This window comes from Canis lupus, chromosome 33 (genome assembly GCF_048164855.1).
Source record: "Canis lupus baileyi chromosome 33, mCanLup2.hap1, whole genome shotgun sequence".
NCBI lineage: Eukaryota > Metazoa > Chordata > Mammalia > Carnivora > Canidae > Canis > Canis lupus.
This window is the reverse complement of record NC_132870.1, coordinates 28,138,769-28,144,768: the sequence shown is the minus strand read 5'-3', so window position 1 is coordinate 28,144,768 and position 6,000 is coordinate 28,138,769.

Sequence of the window (6,000 nt, the reverse complement as noted above, 5' to 3'; positions counted from 1 at the left end):
AAAAATGAGAGTCCGCCTAAAATTTTATTTCCTCTTATTAACCCTTCAAACCTAATCAATAATAGTGTCAATTAATGATCTAGCATTTATTATATGTTCTTAAACATAGAAGCAGTGCTTTTAAATACTTTGCATATGTTAACTTATTTAATCACTATTATTACCTTATGAAGTCAGTATTCTTTATCAGCGCTGGAACTAGGATGAATCAAGTGAGGTGCCTAGGGAATAAAATTGAAGGAAGCCCACTCTCAGGGTTGTGCAAGTATGGGCTTTATACTTGTTCTGTCCTAGTTCTGGCCTGATTTATGTTGCACCTCATTTTTAGATGACAGAACTAAGGAACAGAAGAGTGAAATAATCTGTCCAAGCTCATGCAGCTGGTATGTGACAGAGTTGAGATTTGGAATCTGTTCAGTCTGATTCCAGAGTGTACAAGCTCAAGTGTTAGCCCACACTGCTCTGCATGCAGCATGCTCCTCTTCCCTCAGATGACTCTTAAATCTGCTTTTTTCACTTCCATTGTTCAACTCCTCATGATCTTTTGCCTGGACTATTGTGATAATTTGTTAACTGGTCTTCCTGCCTTCAATAAATCCATCAGAGCTGTAGACTTAATACTATCAGAATTATTTCTGAGTGACTTGAATAATTGAGAGATAGCTGATTTCAATTCTCCCTAGCTCACATGTATGATTGGACCAAGTCTACTGCTCTTTACTCCAGACATTTAAAGATGGAAAGGAGACCTACTTGTTGGATTCAGGAAACCATACATGGGAAAACATTAAATTGATATTAGTCATCATCTCCCTCTACACTCCCATTCTTTCTCTTGTGATCCCAGGTTGGGTCTTTTTGGATATATGCATTCTTCCCAATAGAAATGTATCTTGTAGGCTTAAAGTTCCCTTCTAGTTCATGGCTTCATTGTACAGGCTCCCATACTTACTGGCCAGGGAAAGCAAGAGGAGTGGCTTGGGTACTGAGCCATCATGCCAGCAGGTTGACAGTATATCCTTCGCAGGGGTCCCATGCTCACAGGACCCGGTTCTCAGAGATGGCTTCCCTACTTTAGCTCCATCCTAGCATCCAAAGCTAGCTTCTTCCTGAACCATCTCTTCAGCAGCTGGATATTACAAGAGAATGTCTTCATTTTCATTGGCTTATTTACCCCAGAAGCCACACAGATGATTAGTGGATAGTTGTTTTTACCTCCAGTGATTAATCTGATTTAGGGAGATAACTTTACTGATGAATGATATAATAAAAACATTTCTATGGTTAGGTCATGTTGACCAGTATAAATAAGTTCTAATCCATTGTATATTTTCAATCCCAAACATATTTCCTCTCTGAGTCTCAACAGGTCATTGTGACTTGCTTTATTCATTCAGAGGGAGAAAAATATGATATTATTTACAGAAAATTCTCAAACTTAGTCCAACACCTGCTTCATAGTTTCATCTCAATTCTCCACATGAATTACGCATAGGACCTTAAGAAACATCCCATAGAATTACCTTGATATATTGAAAATTTGATTGTAATAGTCACAGTGCTTATCTATGGAGTGATTTCTTTGTGCCAGGCACCACTTTAGGCACTTTGTATGCATCAACTCAGACAAATACAACCACCCTATGAGGTGGGTGCTAATATCATCCCTACTCTCTGGATGAGGAAGCTGAGGCACAGAATGGTAAAGTATTTTCCCCAAATGACCTAAGCGACAAGTGACTGAGCTAGGATTTGGTTTGAGCAGTCTGGCTTCTGAGGCCATGCTCTTACCCACTTTGCTAACCTGCTTAAAACCCTCTAGTGAGTCCTATTGATGACAGGATTAAGTCCATGCTTCTTAGCACAGAAAACCTTCCTCTCTAGCTCCTTACATGCCAGATTTATCAGTACCAAAGAACATATTGCTACCTGCATATGCCATGGCAATTTATATCTTTGGGTCTCAAAGCATTCCCTTTTCCTGGGTCTCCTACCTTGTCTCTCTATTGTCGAGCTGGTGCTTTCTCCCTTATCTTTTCCCTCACCCACAAATTATTTCTGTTCTGGGCTAGTTCTTTTGCTTCTATTTCTCTCCTTCCCATCTCTTCCCTTCTTTCCTAATGAAGAATAGTGAAGTATTTCTTTAAAAAGTAAAAATTGTGTTCAACATCCGATTAAAAAAACATGAGAATAGAGACTCAAGTCAATCCCCCTTGAATCATCCGTGAATGGCCTCCAACTGTCCTTGAATGTGCTTTTGATTTTTACTACCCAAACAGTCCTATTTATCTAGTCATTATCTAATTATTATTTCATTTTAAATATAAGGGAATTCAGTCCCAGGGAGGTTGACTCGGCCAAGGTCATACAGTTAATTAGTGACAAGTTCCAGATTAAGTCCAGGTGGTTTGACTCGGAAGTGTAGTCTCTCTTTTGTACCTTTTAAGCCCAGACGTATAAGGGAGAGAAAATGGAAAATAGTCTTGCTTTACTTCCTCTTCCACATTTTTCCTCATGCTAGCAATCCCATTTCCCCCTTTGGCTTGAGTTTATAGTATGTTGAAGTATCTGCCTCTCTTTTCTGAGAGAGTGCCAGGCAGATTCCCTTAGCTCTCCTCTCTCTTTTCTCTTAATCTTCCCCTCAGGCTAACTCTTTCTCTTGCAATGTCTTGAATTAATGCCTCTGATTGCTCATAAGAAAACATTATGCACACCATTGTCTATTAATCTCTGAGGTATTTAATAATACTAGTACAGAAATGCAGAATTCATGTGCTTGTCATGTGGATGGCATGTGTACTTTTCATTGCCCATCATTAAAAAGAAAATGTTATTCAAGTTTTTATTTGTGTGTGTATAGTAAATAAAGCAACTTGACCTGTGGAGAAAATAGAAATGTAGTTTCAGCGGAGTCGAAGCTGTGGACATTTCTCCTCCCATTAAGATTAAAAGCAGTAAAAGCATCTAACAAGGACCGTATGTATGGACCAGAGCACACAGACATGTACATGAATCTGAGGCCTCGGCAAGAGGTACCACAGGTAAAGGTCACAGGAAAGAAAGCAGCTCCACAGACATCAAGGAAATAGCAACTATTTACTGGCAGCCAGACTTTTCAAATAATAGCGTGGATCCAGAACCACTTCAAAGAGAACTGGTCAGGAAATAGTCAAGTCATGAATCTGAATACTTTTGAGATTTCCGGAAATTCAAAAGCAGAGGCTTTAGATATTTGTATTAAGGTAGATCATGAGCAATTATTTCATTTCTGGAAATTGCTCAAAGCCTTCTGTGGAAACAAAAGACTAAGACCATTTTCTGCCACGATGCCTGAATGTTGTTAGAAACTTGGGGCATGTTTAAATAAATAAGTCTTGAGGTCACGAAAAATGTATTTTGTGCCTAAAACATAAAATTTTTTTCTTTTGAAAAGTTCCATTTCCTGAATTACTACTTCTACCAGGTAAATGAAAATGGACTGTTGATGTGTTTCTCACACTGGTTGTACCATTTTAACTTGCAGAAAGAAGTGTGTCTGATGTCTTTTAAGTTTGTCAATCTCTGCTTCAGGAGAGCTACCAGGCGGGGAGGAAACATTCATTTCAATGACTATGTTGATTTTTTGATCATTGTAATTAAATAATTTAAAAACTAAGTTAAAAATGTTCTGTTTGGTCCATAGCAAATGGAAGGTCTTCCTTTTGCAATTTCTGATTTTTAGGGACATTGATTTTAGGATTATATATTTCTCATAAGTAAATTAAATGATTAAGACCTTTAAAGTATAATTATTATTCAAAGTAGTAAAAAGAAAACAATTAGACTGTGGTTGCTTCATTTCTTGGTTTTGACATTTGCAAAAAATCATTCCCAGGACTACTTATTCTTAAATTAACAAAATGTTTCTATTCCAGATCCATAAAAGTGGGCATCAGTCTTTCAGAAAATAAATCACCCCACTGGCACCATTCATAACCTAGTATTTGGGAGTGGATTTTTGGTATAAATGGACATAAAATCTGGCTACAACCACTTTACAATCATGTAAAACTGGATTTGCTTTTCTTTAGGTACATCCTTACCCAGAAAACTCCCACAGGGAGGCAGTGTGGTGTAGAGAATAGAGCACCCATCCTCCCTTCTTCCTTCTAGCTTTGCAACTCTTTTCTATAGGATCACCTCCAAAGCTTTCATTCTTTTTGAGTCTCTGTTTGCCATCCTAAGTCACAAAGGCACCTTAAATTTTATGCAAAATTCATCTGTTCTGATTAGCTAGATTTGTCTTTTGATTAGAAATATGCTTGTATAAGAGTTGAGAGAAAAACTCCTAACTGTGCATAACTGAGTGACTAGGAGAGCTTCAATTAGGAGTATGCAGTAGTCAAGGTATCAACTAGCAGTTGATGCATTGCTCCATGCATCTTATGACCTTTCAAACATGTCATAGCTTCCTATGTCACAGGTGGGTAAAGGAACTTGGGGCACATTAACTTGTTTGCTCAATTTCTTTGGAGAGCCTACTACGTTCCAGGCACTGTGCTGGATGCTGGGGACATAGGGGTGAAAGAGACAGTGTCTGATTTCAAGAAGTTCTCAATTCAAAAGTTCCAAAAGATCACTCTGAGGAAAAGAATGCAGCATGACATGTTATTGTAGAGCTGTACAATCACAGAGAATGGCCACTTGAGAAGGTGAGGGGGAGGAGAAGACAGGGAGAGTTTTCTGGAGGTATCAGAAAAGCATGTACAAAAGCCCTGTGCAATGAACGTTGCATACTTGGGAAAATGTGTGCAGATTAGCATTGATGCTGTGTCAAAGGGACCAGCAGGAAATGAATCTGGATTTCTTGTGAGGATACTTGATGGTCATTGAAAGATTTTAACCAAGAGAAGGACGTGATTATATTTGCCTTTTTGACAACTTGCTGAAGCCAAGATAAGAGGGTGGGAGAAGAGTTGGGTGGCTACATAATCCCGTGTAAAAAGGAAAAAGGGCCTGGATGGTGGCAGTAGCCATGAGGATGCAGACAAAGGATTACATTAAAAAATAAAAATTTTTATGTTTTTTGAGGCAGAATCTATAATGTTTTCTTACTAGTCGAACATGTGGCCAGGTGAGAACATGGAGTCTAGGTTGACTTTTCTTCAGGTTCTGGTTTTGGTGGTTGGGTGGAAGGTGGAGCCATGAAGCATGAAGTATATGTAAGAGGAGGCAGAGATTTGGGGTAATAAATGATACTGAGGAAAGTCTGAAGTGCTGGGGCCTTGTAGATGTTCAACAAATGTTAGTGCAGTCTTCTCTCTTGTTTCTTTTCCCCATGGAATATTCGTAGATGCCTAGTAGGCATTAGGCATGTGAGTTTGCACTGGAAATAGGTCTGCAATTAATCAACATTGAAATGGTAGTTTCAGCTATGGAAATGGATGAAATTGCCCAGAGACACATATGTAGAAGGAAAAAAGAGCAGGCAAAGAACTGAACTCCGGAGCAAATCAATATCAAAAGGACAGACGGGTGTAGAATTATTAAAATATGTTGTTTTCTATGCTACATTTCTAACTGCATGTTTCAGGTGGAGAGAAGATTGGATGTTTAGAATTTGGCTTGAGAAACATGCCAACGGTTTTGTGAAAACAACTGGTTTCATTCAGTGGAGTCCAGGAGGGACACAATTGTGAGGTAATTTTTTTTTTTTTTTTGGTAGTGACACAAAGACAAGGGTGATTGAAGCGCTGATTATTGTTGGTTCTAAAAGTGTACCTACCGATGAACCCAAATTCTGAATTGATGAACCTCATGGAGTGTGGTTATGAGCTCTGTGATGCAGAATATAGTTACTTGATAGATTTTGAAAACCTGGGTTCATTCTCTACTGTATCCAAAAACATTAGTCAAGTTTTTGTGGTTGTTCTTGTGTTGCTGTTGTTACTGGTACATCGTTCAATTTAGTACTTTACATGGAGAGAACTATTCTCAAGACCTTTTCTCTCCACCCTCTCC